At 33.8% G+C, this 14,326-nt stretch overlaps 1 protein-coding gene across 2 annotated transcripts in view; it reads left to right on the forward strand.

The window, feature by feature from the left end:
- AGMO (alkylglycerol monooxygenase) overlaps positions 1–14,326 on the forward strand; it is a 345,788-nt gene that overhangs the window by 328,568 nt on the left and 2,894 nt on the right. The gene's annotated exons all lie outside the window — the stretch shown is intronic.

A 14,326-nucleotide genomic window follows, 5' to 3' on the forward strand; every position in this document is an offset into this window, starting at 1 on the left:
CTGATTGCTATTTGGCCTGAGGGTTTGCTGGAAGCATCACCGTCCTAGTTAGACTGTTTTCCAGCTTTTAAATGTACTAGAGTATGATTGTATTATGTGTTGACCCTGATTTATGTTGAAAACCCAGAAACATTTTTTCCAGAAGAAGTGCTTTGTGTATGTGTGAGCCTTTGAGTCCTGGCCCCATCTGAGAGTTGACTGGCTCACCTCAGTGTACTGTTCATTTATTCAGATGGCTGGACTCTAAAGGAGGAATCTTTAAATATCCAGTGGTATTTCAGTGAAATAAATATTGTGAAGCAGATATGGGTTGTTTAAAACGTATCACTATGATGTAATATGTCAATGCTCAATTATACATTTGCATGCACCTTAAAAAATTCTGTCTCCAGAGAAAAACTGATTGTCATAATACTGCATTTCCATTAAACCCACATCCTAGGCATTCTGAGGTCCAAATTCCTGAAACCCTCAAGTTAATGTGTTCCATGTTGTGGGGTAATTTACATAAAGTTCTGGAGCTCCTGCTGCACTGTTTCAAATCTTGGTAGCTTTGATATTCTCCATAGTGCTATACAAAAATATTATAAACTAGTTTTCACAGAGACAAGTTATGATTATCAGCAGGAATTAGTTTCATACAGTGATCTCTAACCATATTGTACCAGAACATTACCCAGACCCCCTTACTTCTGAACTTCATTTTTCAGTTCCTATAAAACACATCTGTTCCACTGTGTGTGTTTTGAAAATTAAATATACTAATATCATTCTGTCTGACCCGGCCACCAAACTCATGTGGGAGAAATCCGGTCCACAACCCAAGCTGTGTTGAGTCTTCAGGCCTTTTGGGAGCTTGTAACTCACTTCGCCACGGCAAAGGAAAGAAGTGAAAAAAGAGAAAAAGAAAAAAGCAAAAGAAAGAAAAATAACATTTCTAAATATGTGTGCTTTCTTCTGATAAGAGCATAGAAAAACTCAAGTCAATTGCAATGCAGTTTAGTCAGTATTCATCCTGGTGAAATTTTCAAGGTCACACCAGTCATCACATCCCACGATTTTGTAAAGTTTCTCTGTGTAACTTCTGCTTCATAACAAGGGGAATCCCTATACTAAAGACTCTGTGGTGAACTGGGTTATTACAGAGGGTCATAATTAGGTCAAGAACAAAGGTAGTATTGAAATTGAAATATAGTTTGCTTATAACAAAAAGTCTCGGTACATCACATGTGTTGTGACAGAATTTATATTGGATTTATTCATTTAAAAGTTTGCAGGAAAACTGCTGCCCATGTAGGTGTGATAGGATCATTGCTGTCAAAGACGTAGTTAGAAATAGGAATGGACACAAAAAGTTGAGTGCAGTTAAAACATCATTTGAAAGCAAAATTTTTATGTCAAAGAAGCCAAACTATTCTCCTGTATAATAATGTGAAGTGGAGTGACGCCATATGTACTTTTCAGATGCTTTTAGAATTTGGAACTCCAAGATATACTCCCCTGTCTTGTTTGATCCTCACAAAAGCAAACACATCCACTTAACACGTACTAGAATCATAGAGGCTCAACATTAAAAATTAAAGGAGGTAACCTTGCAAATAACCAGAAACAATTTAGAGCTCATCATCCCTTTTTTTCTTTCTTTTTCTGTTAAGTTTTGCCATTTAATCAAAAGACAAGATTGGTTTAAATTATCAGATGTCTACCTAGAGACTTTCCTTTGTTAATTTCTTCAATCTAGCACAATAGTTCTCAAACGCGAGTATGTGAAAAAATTACCATAAAGGGTATTCACACACGAAACCATGTGTATTATACTATAGGGGTTATTTAAGGGATTTCCTAGGGTAATTTTAACTCTGGACAACTTTTGTTGCATGTGCTAACTTCAGAAGCTAAGCAGGGAGGTTCTACTTGCCCTTGCTTATTTCTGAGAATTATTAACACATTTCCCCAGAATCCATAAAATATATCTTTTGACATAACTATAAACACATTTGCAGATACAAAGATATTTTCTGAAAACTCATACTGTATTAGAGTGTAATTTTCCCTTATTCAATATTTGATATTGGTTATAAGTTTAGCCCAGAATTTTTATCATATAATAATTGTTCTTAAGGATCTTCCCTCTGTCTTCTTTCTCTCTCAGTGAGGAGAGAAATAATCAACAATGAATTATGGACTAGATAAAAACTAACAGTTCTGAAGTTTTTGTTTTAAACCTTGACCTAGACAATATATTAATGGCCAAACTGTATTTCTTCCCCTGCCCCTAGTCTTATTGAGGTATGGTTATATTTCTTGAACTATAAATAAAAACAGGCAAAGTATTTTACCTCTGAAATTTCTTTTGTTCTTAAAACCCATCATTATTTACCAGTAACTTCCAAAACTGCCCATGACTCATTTTATTTTCGTATGTGCCTCTGAAGAGTTTTGTAAGAATCAGTGCTGCTACTTCTCTGTGCCTTTTTGGTGATATCCACGAAGTTGTTTTTCAAAGATGAACCTAACATGTCTTAACTTTTTAACTTTTAGGCAGCAGAGTGCCAGGAAACCAGCTTATGTCCAAGGTGAAGAGTAGGGATTTTGATTTCTAGAAATGGATGTTTTGGGAATTCACCTCTGCCATCCTTTGCCGGTCTCTACACATATTCCCCATGTGTGGAAAATAATTTTTTTGAGGAGTGGCTATTTTATTTTATTTTATTTTATTTCGTTCTTTTTTTTTTTTTTTTTTTGTATAATCAACACACAATGCTCTATTAGTTTCTGGTGTACAACATAGTAATTCAACACCTGTGCTATGCTCACCACAAGTATGGCTCCCATCTGTCACCATACAACGCTATTACGGTATCATTCATTGTATTCCCTGTGCTGTGCCTTTTCTCCTTCTGACTTATTCATTGCATACCTGCAAGCCTGTTTCTCCCACTCCCCTTCACCCATTTTGCCCCTTCCCTCTGGCAACCATCAGTTTGTTCTAAAGAAAGCTGATTTTCTTTAAGGCTTTTCCCTTATCTTTTCCTCTGTTATTTCATTTACCTTATTGTGCTAGTAATTAGGGCGAAATGAAGAAGTATTTCTGGTATAGTCCTTTTATTAAAAATTTAATTATTTCTGGGAGCTATCCTTAGAACTGTATATCATTATAATATTGTATTGGCCAATTCTGTTATTTTTTCAGATAATAGAAAAGAGTAGACCTTAGAGATTCTCTATTTCTAATCTCATTGGACAGAAAAAGAAAATGATATCCAGAGAATATAAATGATTTGACTATTTCATGACAGAAAGGACAAGAATGCAAGTTTTAAGGCTCTCAACCAGTGCTTTTTCCAGGGCACTGGTTTAGGCTTTTGAATACTTCTTTAGCCTGTGATTGTGATTTTCAAAAGAGATGGATGAGGATACATTGGGATGAAAGAAGCAAATATTAGAATTTCTGTTTATAGTTGTTTTATCCCATCCTTTTAAACTATTTTTTTAATGTGACATATAATACACAAATAATAATTGAAAAATTTAAAGGCTAAATGCAATGGAAGAGAAGAACTGCTATGATATATTTTCAAAATTAAATTTAGGGATGCCTGGGTGGCTCAGTTGGTAAAGTGTCTGACTCTTGGTTTCAGCCCAGATCATGATCTCAGGGTCATGAGATTGAGCCCCATGTCGGGCTCCAAGCTCAGTGCAAGTCTGCTTGCGATTCTCTCCCTCTTCCCCTCTGCCCCTCCCCCTGATCTCAATCTCTAAATCTTTTTTAAAGTTGAGAAAACATTGCTGTAAAAGCTGACTTAATATCAGTAGTAACCATAATAACAGAATACCATCAGCTGAAACTACTGACATTTGCTGAGCTCTTTAATACATGAAACACCAAGTTTTATGCCCATTCTTTCATTTAATTATCCCGACTACCTTGTAAGATTGTCCACATGTTTCAGGTGAAGATACTGAAGTATAGCAGCATTAAATAACTTTCTCAAGATGGATTTACAATTCAAAATCACTTCTTCTGTATTCCCACCTAAGCTCAAAACACTGAGTTAAGGGTACTGTAGGAAACACTCTATCTGCTGAATGAAGATGATTCATCCCATATTCATATAAGAATCAAGATAGTTGTGGCAAATATTCATCTTACAAGTAAGCTACATCAGTGGAAAATACAACATATCTATGTGATTGGTCTCATTTTAGTAAAACATTTTTTTTATATTAAACCAAACATTGTGAAGGTAATTTTACCTGAAGATTTAGAAATAAGATATATATAAAAATACTAGCCCTTAATAGATATTTTATGGAAAACTGTGTAGATCTAAATTCTCTGAATTCAGGGGCTGTGTTGCTCACCAGTGAATTCTGTTAGCAGTGAAATGCCTGGCATAAAACAAGAGTGTGATATCTATTTGTATAATGAATACAACCTAATGGGGACTGAGTCATTGCAATTTTTTGTGTATACATTGGTCTTTGAGGTCGGTGCCATGCTATTTTTTTCTTATGGATGCCGTAACTAGAACTAAATAAATAGTAAGTAATTAGAATAATATGTTTATTTTGAAGGTTTATTATTTTAGCAGTTGTGACTTTAAAATAATAGATTTCCTACATTGAGTCTGTATTGGAAATTTTGAAGGCTTTTCAAGTGTTTTGATTGTCTATAAAGCAAAGGTATAGAATAATAATTCCTTGCCGGACTTTTCTTACTCTTCTTCCTCCATCATGTATTTTAAATTTGGCCCCTTCCATTATGTTATATTACCAGCCTAGTCAAAAAACATATCATGCTACCAGCTTAGTTCCACTTAGAATTGTCTGGACTCAGCTTTGCTCTCTCTCTCTCTCTCTCTCTCTCTCTCTCTCTCTATATATATATATATATATATATATATTCATTTATTTTAGAATATTTCAAGAAATACTACTACTACTGAAGAATTATCTCTATTGTAGAATTCTCATTGGAATTTTCAATGGAAGATCATTTCCATTATATTGCCCAGCATCCTCCTGAAAAAATATCTGTGTAAAACAATTATTTTTAATATAATTTTAGATATGAGTAGGAAATTTAATGTAACATGAAAGATCAAAACCATAGTTTGGTAATAGAAGTGGAACAGAGGATCATTAGAAACTATTATTTAGTCTATATTTTTGTGTCATAGAAATGAATTAAAATTAAAAATGTTTTAGGACACTAAAAGATATATTTCAACAGTCTGGCATTATAAAAACTTATTAAGAACATCAAATTCCATGTTTTTACAGGATGAAGTACATAAGGGAAATACTTCAAATGATCGATGTATAATTGTGCTTACCCACTAAAATCTTTCTCTACTTTGTAAAATAATTATATTTTCCCAGCAATAATTATATATCCACAATTTGAAAGGATCATTTTAATGTATGACCATGCCTGAGAAAGAGCTGGTATTGTTAAAAACTCTCATGTTCCAAATTCTACTTAAATGTACATCTCCTTATCTGTCACTCTCTGTTATCACTTTTAGTTTATTGACTCTTTTTAGCAAGAAACATAGCTCACTTTAATAGTCTATCTTATATCTTCATAGAAGTTTATAATTTTTTTAATTGAGTCAATATTTACCATAAGCTTGTGAGAATTAGGAAGCTTTTATCCTTATTTTATAGAGGCAGAAACTGAAATGCAAAGTAACCTGCTGATGCAAAATAATTTGTGTTGAGTTGGGACAACCTCATCCTCTTACTCCTTTTCCAGAGTACTAGTTTGACTATGTCTCTGAACCTGATCTTAATATAAATAGAAGACCTTATGCAATGTTTTATTAATATACTTTCTTGGATATTTTACATACAATTGACCATTGAACAACGTGGAGATTAGAAGCACCACCCCCTCATGAAGTTGAAAATCCATGTATAACTTTTGACTCCCCAAAAACTTAACTACTAATAGCCTACAGTTGAAGCCTTGCCAATAACATAAACAGTTAACACATATTTTGTATGTAATATGTATTATATACTGTATTCTTAGAATAAAGGAAGCTAGGGGAAAGACAATATTATTAAACAAATCATAAGGAAGAGAAAAAATCATTTGCAGTGCTGTATAGTGTTTATGGAAAAAAACTGCATTTAAGTGGCTGTGTGCAGTTCAAACCTGTGTTGTTCAAAGTTCAACTTGTATATTAAGAGTTTGAAATAGAGGAGGAAGGGGATAAAGAAACGGGGGGTGATCAGAAGGGGGAATGAAGCATGAAAGACTATGGACTCTGAGAAACAGGGACTTAGGGCTTCAGAGGGGAACGGGGTGGGGGAATGGGATGGACTGGTGATGCGTAGTGAGGAGGGCACGTGTTGCATGGTGCACTGGGTGTTATACGCAACTAATGAGGCATCGAGCTTTGCATCGGAAACCAGGGATGTACTGTATGGTGACTAACATAATATAATAAAAAACATTAAAAAAAGAGTTTGAAATAATATTTTTGGATATATGCGAATGAAAAGGAAAATATGCTATAATGCAAATGGATGATGCAACAGCTGATTGTTTTTTTTCCCCTGGATTGTGGGAAATATAAGACATCAAGTGATTTAATTGCACATTTTGACCTCATTGTTTCCTAAAGGAAAAAAAATATATTCTTGCCCCTGAAATGTGGAAATTTCTCATCTTTCCAATTCTCTGTATAATTTGAGCTCTTTCCCAGCAGTTCATGATATCATGTTTCCTTTAATAATCTTTGCTTTCATAATTAAAGCCCTAATTATCATCATCATCATTGTCATTGTAGTCATCATCACGGTCAGCATTATCATTATTTGGAGCAAAGGAGATATAGGGTGTTGGTACAGGCTCACACCTTTTTTATAGCTTAAAAGCTAGAAAATATGCTCTTTGAATGTTTGTAGTGTTTATGTAATCAGTACCTACATTGCCAAGGCTTATTGAAAACAGCTGGGTGCCTGCTGCCTGCCTCCCCCTTTGTTGGAACTGTTGCCAGAACAGGTAGTCAAAAATGGAAAGTAAGGGAAAATTCAGGCATCTGGGGTGTCTCTCAGGAAAGCAGCTGTGGCTTCCTTAGGAAGCAGTCATTGTTTCCCATCAGCCAAGACTCTGTATACCCTTGGGTCCAGTTCTGGCATGGCTGGCCTAGTAGGATGCAGTTTATGACTTAGGACTTACGCGAGAAACCATTTGGGCAGTCCCATCTCTGGCAGAACATTGAGAGAAATCCCCCAAGCTGCAAGCCATATGTGGGCTGTTGGCCTTCAATTTAGCCTACTCTGGGAGGTTCCCATTTACTGGGTCTCTAATCATTCCTTTGACACAAGCAAAAACAATACAAAGAGATCTTCTCAAAACATATCCTTCCAAGATATACTGTCGTGTTTTTAAAACCAGACATCACTATTATTTCTGTAAACATGGCAATTTTTTTCCTGAAAATAAACTCATTTTTTAAGAGACTTCCTTTGTTTCCTAGATAGTAGGCAAGTACAAAGAATTCTTTTTAATAGCCCACTGCAAGTCCTGGACTAGCGGCGTTGAATGGTATTCTGTATTCATAAACACATGGTCTTTCAGATATAGATTTTTGTACATCAAATATTAAAAATTGTTATGCATGTGAAAAGATGTAGGCTTTTTTTTTTTTTTTTTAAGACGTAGGCTCTTGATTGATGTCAGAGAGATGCCAGGAGCTGGCCTTTGGTATGTACAATACACTGAAAATCGATCTGCTGTGATGAGACTATTAAGAACCAATACTCATTTACCATGAAAATGGCATTTTGGCATTTTGGGTTTGAATGTTTTTCTTAATAATTTTTGTTAAAACCAAGTTCTGATTTTAGAACATAAACACTTTAAATTTCAGTAGTCAGAAATAAAAGGGGACTAGAAAGGTGTAGTATTTGGAATTTTAGATTAAATATCATGTTTTTCATCATTACAGAGAGTTCTGTTAGGACACTTAAGGACCATGGTTAATCCAGCAACATTTTATTCAAAAAGCTTCAGTTTCAAAATATACTGGATATGAAGGAAACAATTTTGTGCCAATGTTAGGCATACTCAGGAAAATTAAATGAAATGTTATTTTAGTTGTAGCTAGAACTTATTTGCAGAAATGTGAAAGTCAAAAAAATGAATGAATTTTTGACTTCACTAAGCTATCTTCTATTTAAAAAAAAAAGGTACGGTAATAGTTTTTAGGGAAAGGGATCAGGTTATTTACAATGGTTTGCCCATGACTAATTTTAATATGTAAAAATGTCTCGGGTCAAATTAGGTAATGTTCATCAAGTGCCTTATTTTTTCTACTCTTGCTTTATTCCCAACTTTATAAAAACTAATATAGACTGCCCTTAAAATCTTTCACTGCTCTGATATTTTTTTCATTCTCACACCCATAAAAAGTAAAGAATGTGAGGCTCCATGGTAAGTACAAGAGGAAGATTATGAGTATAAACAGATGCTTTTCATAATGTACACCTTTCCTAAGGTATTTTTTCCAACAGAATGGTCAACATTCAACCTAAATTTCATTCTCACCAGTGATATTTGGTTCTTTATTAATTTGACCTTATTGTAACTTTCTCTCCATGTCTCTATATTGTTTTTTATTCTACTGTTCAAAATAAAGAGTTCTTAAAAAAGTCTTACCCTTCTACATTGAGTATTTTGATGATTAGAAAAATATGAAGTCAGGCTTCAGTTTTGACAAGGCACATATTCGGACAATTCTATAGGTATAAATCATGACTAATCAACTTTGGTTGTCTCTTTAATTTTTCTCTATGCTTTAATTGTGGTAAGTTTGACCTTTCCTTGTACCGATCCCTTTAAGAAGCTTCAGGCTGGGAGGAAAAAGTAACTTGGAAAAAAAATGAGAAGAAAGCCTGGATATCTAGAGTATGTATATTAAAATATTTGGAAATTTTCCAGGAAATCAACATAAATTGAAGATGTATCATTGTGTACATTGTGTATAAAGAAAAGCAAGAATGTAGTAAGAAATTAAAGGTAATTTTAAAATCCATATTGCTGGGTGGTCATACCGTCAGAACAAGGGTTGGTAATATTGGACAATTGTAAAGTCCTGTATCTATAAAGACACTGTTCATAATTTTTAATTCAAAGATGAAAAATCCACAGGTGTTTCTGAGAAATGTAGCATCTATTTTCACTTTATGCTAATTACAGTTATACAATTTCGACCAGATGGGTTTGCATGCACGGTAGCTAACTCATAACTGTCTTCAAGTATATTCTCTGAATTGTAGGTAGGTCTTGAGGACCTCTAAGTGATCTCTAATGTTCTTACTAATATTTATGGTTTTCAGATGTTATCATGATAACTCGAGTGTGGTGTAGATGAGCAGTGGGGTGTTCTATAGAGTATTGTTGAAAAGGATATACACTTTCTTGAGCCGTTTAGACTTTTAGAAGTGAATAATTATTGTTCTTAATAGGAGATAATCATCTGAAGAAATGGTTCAATGAAGATTCTGTATTTGTTTTCTAAATTAGTGGGGGCAAAGGACTCTAATAATTTTAGAGACAAAAAAGTACTGAGTGGTAAAATAGTGAAATACCTGATTTTTCAGGTTTCAGAGTTCAGCTGCATTATTTAAAACTTTCGTTCCAGTGTTTATTCTGTGTTTATTTTCTTTTAAGAAACATGATCACGGTATGCTTAATATGTTATCTTGTTTGAAAATTAATATCAGAGCAATGTAATGATTGAGAAAAATACATATTCGTTTTAAATAAGGCATTGTTATCATGGACATGCACATAAACTTTCTTTTTATATTGTTTTCCCTCAGTTAAGAATTTCGATATATATTTAAAAACAAATGTAAAATAATAGTATTTGATTTATATCTTGTTAGTAGTAAATCTGATAGGAGCACATAGTAAGTATAGCAGTGATTGTATCTGCTTTGAATAGGATACAGAAATAAACACAGAGGGAGAAAACAAGACTTCCAAGTTGCAGTGCCTGGAAATTATTTGTCTTAAGCCTTTTATTTGTCTGCATATGACTCTTAGTTTTTTAGTCATATATAGAATATACTAGAAGTAAAATCGGTAATTCCCATTTTCTTTTGAGTTGGCATTTGTCAAACTGTATCCTTGAAAAATTCTAAGAAAAAAATGTATTATTACCTAGTATCTTTCTGCTGTTTTCACTTCAGAAGAACTTTCAGTCCTTTTGGCTCCAATTTCTAGTCTAGTTCTGCTTGGTTAGTCTCTTGCATTAATAGGAAATGGTGATATTTTGTAGCAGTTCAAGCTTGAACTCTGTTTTAAGTTCTTATCTGTTTATCTGTACAGCAGACAATTGTCGTCTCTAAAAAATCAAAATATTATGTTAAAAATATATTTAACAAAGAATTGGTTTTATTTTTCTCCAAATAATTTGGTAAAAACTTCTGTATGTTTAATGCATTGCTCTTAAAACAAATTGTTGCTGTTGTTGGTATAGTTGTGATAAATAGCCAGTTAACTGTTATTTTATGAACCTCATCAATGTCAAAGAAATAATGTTTAGGTAAAAATATACTCTTCCTCTTATAGGCAGGATATGATTTGTTAGGCATAAAAAAGAAGTATATGCATTCCAGGAGAATTTAGGAAATCCATACAAAAGTCTTAATTTGGCTTAAAATATACACAATGAAATAAGCAGTAGTAGTCTTTTTAATTGTTTAAAAGTGATTAAGTCTCAAATCCTCACCAAAAAATGTTATTTATAAAGTATTCCACATTTCTTGTTAAGGTAGAATTTATCAAACAAGTTTTCTCACCATTTACAAAATGAGCTTTTCTAACTTGCTTGTTTAACTTTTTAGTGATTTAGTATACGTAGTTATATTGCCACTGTGAATAAGCATAAAATTAAATGAGATGTTATCTCTCAGTCCGTGTGTTCTATTTCAGTATTTGTAACAATAAATCCATGTTTGAGAATCAAAATCAATTTCAGCTATTCCAGAGATTTAGTTTCTCCTGTGGGTAATTTTTCAAGTACTTTAAAACTTTCATTTTATTTGCAAATTTACTTAAAGTTAAGTGATGTGAGACGTGTGGGGTGTCACTAGCTAGTTCTAATGGAAATTATCCACTACCTAGGATGATATTTTATTTGCGCCTCAGGTCATTTATTAATACATATAAGTAGATGGATTCAAACCAACAGAGACAGATATGTATATAGGTGTAAGAACAATCCACTAGCTTTGTAATTTGAGAGATAGCAGTTTGAGATGTCACATGCACATAAATACCTCTTCTGATACTCTTCTGTCTCCCTTGAGATTAGATGTCTGACTTGCTCATAAGTAGAGCCATGTTTAATAAGGCCTCTTAAAACACAGACATAACAGGGAGGAGCAGCAGAATAAAATATCAGTTCCCATTGGTGTTTTAGTATGGATTAGTGGCTCAGATTAGCCACCCGTCAATTGATGCACTTTTTTGGAAAGGGGTGGGGGAAATGGGGAGAGCATCTGTATAGGTCAAAGTTCAGGCATCAGAGTCTAGAGGCTTGGGAAGTCAAGGAAATAGCCTGAAGACAAGGGCCACTAATGATGTGTTAGCTCAAGGAGGGTTTGACACCAAGAGTGAACTTCCTCTGTTTCATATTTTGAATCCAGCTGTTAAAATCTTGGGACTTGCCCAGACCTAGGATAAAATAAGTGTTCATTGAGTTTGTACATATCCAGAAACATTGTATCTATGATTAGAGAGGTATATTGCAAAAAAACCTGCTTTGGTTGCCATTTATTCTTACACTGGCCAGAAGTGGTAATTCTTCTGCCTTCCTTGAACAAATACTTGGTTGGGAAATATGTTAATGAATATTTATTTCAAATAACGCATTTAATCTAATCAATTATGGTGAACCAAAATGAACAAGTTGATGCAAAAATCCAGAGAAGGTTCAGACAAGAGAAAATTTAGAATGGAATGACTGCAGTCAATAATCAACTGGTTTTATTGACTCCACATTAAATAATTTTCCATCTTAAAATTATATGTGAATTATACATTTATGTCTTTTATATATATTTTCACACACAGGTACACTTTCCAAAATATACGAGCAAATCTATTTTTTTCCTACTTAACTATTTTCTAAAGAAATCAAGTAACTATTTCAGGGTCATGCATATTTTGAGAAGAGCATATTCACTGTATTAATTTTTATGATTCTGTGCCATTCTGGATTTCATTATATATAAAAACTCCAAATTATGCTTAAAATGTTGATTGTGAAAAGTGTCAGAAACCTGGCAGTTACTGACTCAAAAATCATTAGGCAAGTACAGGGGGCTACAAAAAAAGAGGAAATGATTCCCTACTGATGTGCATACACTGAACTGATTTCCTAGGATGTGCAGTTAGATTTTCTGGGAGATGCTATGTAAACAAAAAAATATATACCAGATCTGATATTTAGTAGTTTTGTGACTTCTTGGTAAACCCTATAAATTCTAAGTTCCCATTGCTGCATGAGCAAATTGAGTACCAATCTACCAAGGTTTGTAATGAGCATTAAACATTATAATCCAGTAAGCCACCTACAGCAATGGCTAGTTTAAGCAGAGGTCTCACCTGCACATTAACATTGAACCTGAATTGGACTTCTATGCTTCATCAGTTTTTCACCCCATCTTTTTAAAGAGATAATATATAGGGGCAAAAAAAACCCAAAAAAACAAAACAAAACAAAAAAACCCAAAAACAGAGAAAATAAAACTACAAACTGTCCAACGTTGCATTTTTTGGTAAGAAGCTAAAAGTATTTTAAATCACTGGAAAAGGCAATTGTGTTTTAGTTAGGGATGGACCCTTAAGGAAATAGGAATTGAATTACAGTTTCTAAAAGTGGAACAATTTAATTGTGAAGTTGTGGATTAACAACAAAGACATGAACTGAATTGTAATTATTTTTTATTATCTTATTATATCAGAAGTTCTTACTATTTCTGGAATCCCAGATGAAAGTATGGATAGTCTGGTTGGGGGGAAGTAGGGAAGAGGAGAATCATGATACCCCGGCAAAATTTTACGAACAGTTTAGCGGTTTCATTCTCCCTAGCCTTCACCCATGGAATCCTTGTAACCCTAAACACTAAATTCAAAACTAATAAAAACTTCAGTTGCCAGATATATTTCAGGTTCCACTACCTTGCACAACACAAGGCATCTATTCGTTTCTCAATGAATATTATGTATCTAAATGGAATATTTATATTGATAGTATGCATTTATCATCTCCGTCCCATTGGAAAGTTGTCTTTGCAGCTAGTCCTCTGTCAACACTACCCATCTTCCTAGACTAATGCAATTCATTGCACAAAGGACCTTCATAAATACTCCCACCTTGCTATTATTTTGCTTGGCACCATCATGAGAAATCCCATGAGGTCATTTTTCTTGAATTACAGTCAAAAGAAACAAAATCAAAACCAGCCTTTAAATATATTGTATTTGATTTCTGACGCAACTCCATAATGTTAATATTATTCTTGACTTCTGCTTCAATATAACTGTAGATTTTATTTTTGATATATATATTTTTATATTGTGCATATTATAGGCTGAAAGGAATGCATGTATTTGAAGAAAACTGCAGATCGGCTAATGTAAAGGATAACCGTTCTCTAGAAAGAACCATAAGGTTCATATGAAACTGAACAACTCACCTGTGAAATCTAAATATCAGTGTTTAGGACGGTGGTGGTGGTTTTGTTTTTGTTTTCATATTCAGGGCTTTCATAGCAAAATAACCACCGTTCAAGCTATTTTCTTTAAATTGATAGCTGGCCTCAGTTAATGCCCTTGGCTCTCCGCAATCCATCACCCCAGAATATTCCTCAAGCCTCCATCTTCTCACTTAAACGTGCTCCTTTGTATATTTTCATGGATTTTTCAGGAATAGTGATCTTCTTCCTGGGGAGAACACCTGGTCATATTTTAGTAGTTGGGAAAGGTTTGCACAATAAAAACAAACAAACAAACAAAAAACATACAGGGAGACACTTGCACAGCTATTCCGATAACCCCATTTGTTTGGGAATTACTCTTTTCCATCACCATACCAGTAACACCTAAAATGAAGATCATAAAAGCAATCTTAGAGTTCAGTTTTAGTGCACAGGTAAGAGTAAAGGGAAGGGTTGGCTTAGGAGGGCTCTGATGGCATAAAGATCAGGACTAATGCTCGGATTTTACCTCAAGAGAAGAGAATATATGTGTGCTATGGCATTATGGCATTTAGATTATGCATACTAAAAAATT

The sequence above is a fragment of the Ursus americanus genome, chromosome 3, assembly GCF_024610735.1.
Source record: "Ursus americanus isolate L20-20 chromosome 3, mUrsAme1.1.p, whole genome shotgun sequence".
Classification (NCBI taxonomy): Eukaryota; Metazoa; Chordata; class Mammalia; order Carnivora; family Ursidae; genus Ursus; species Ursus americanus.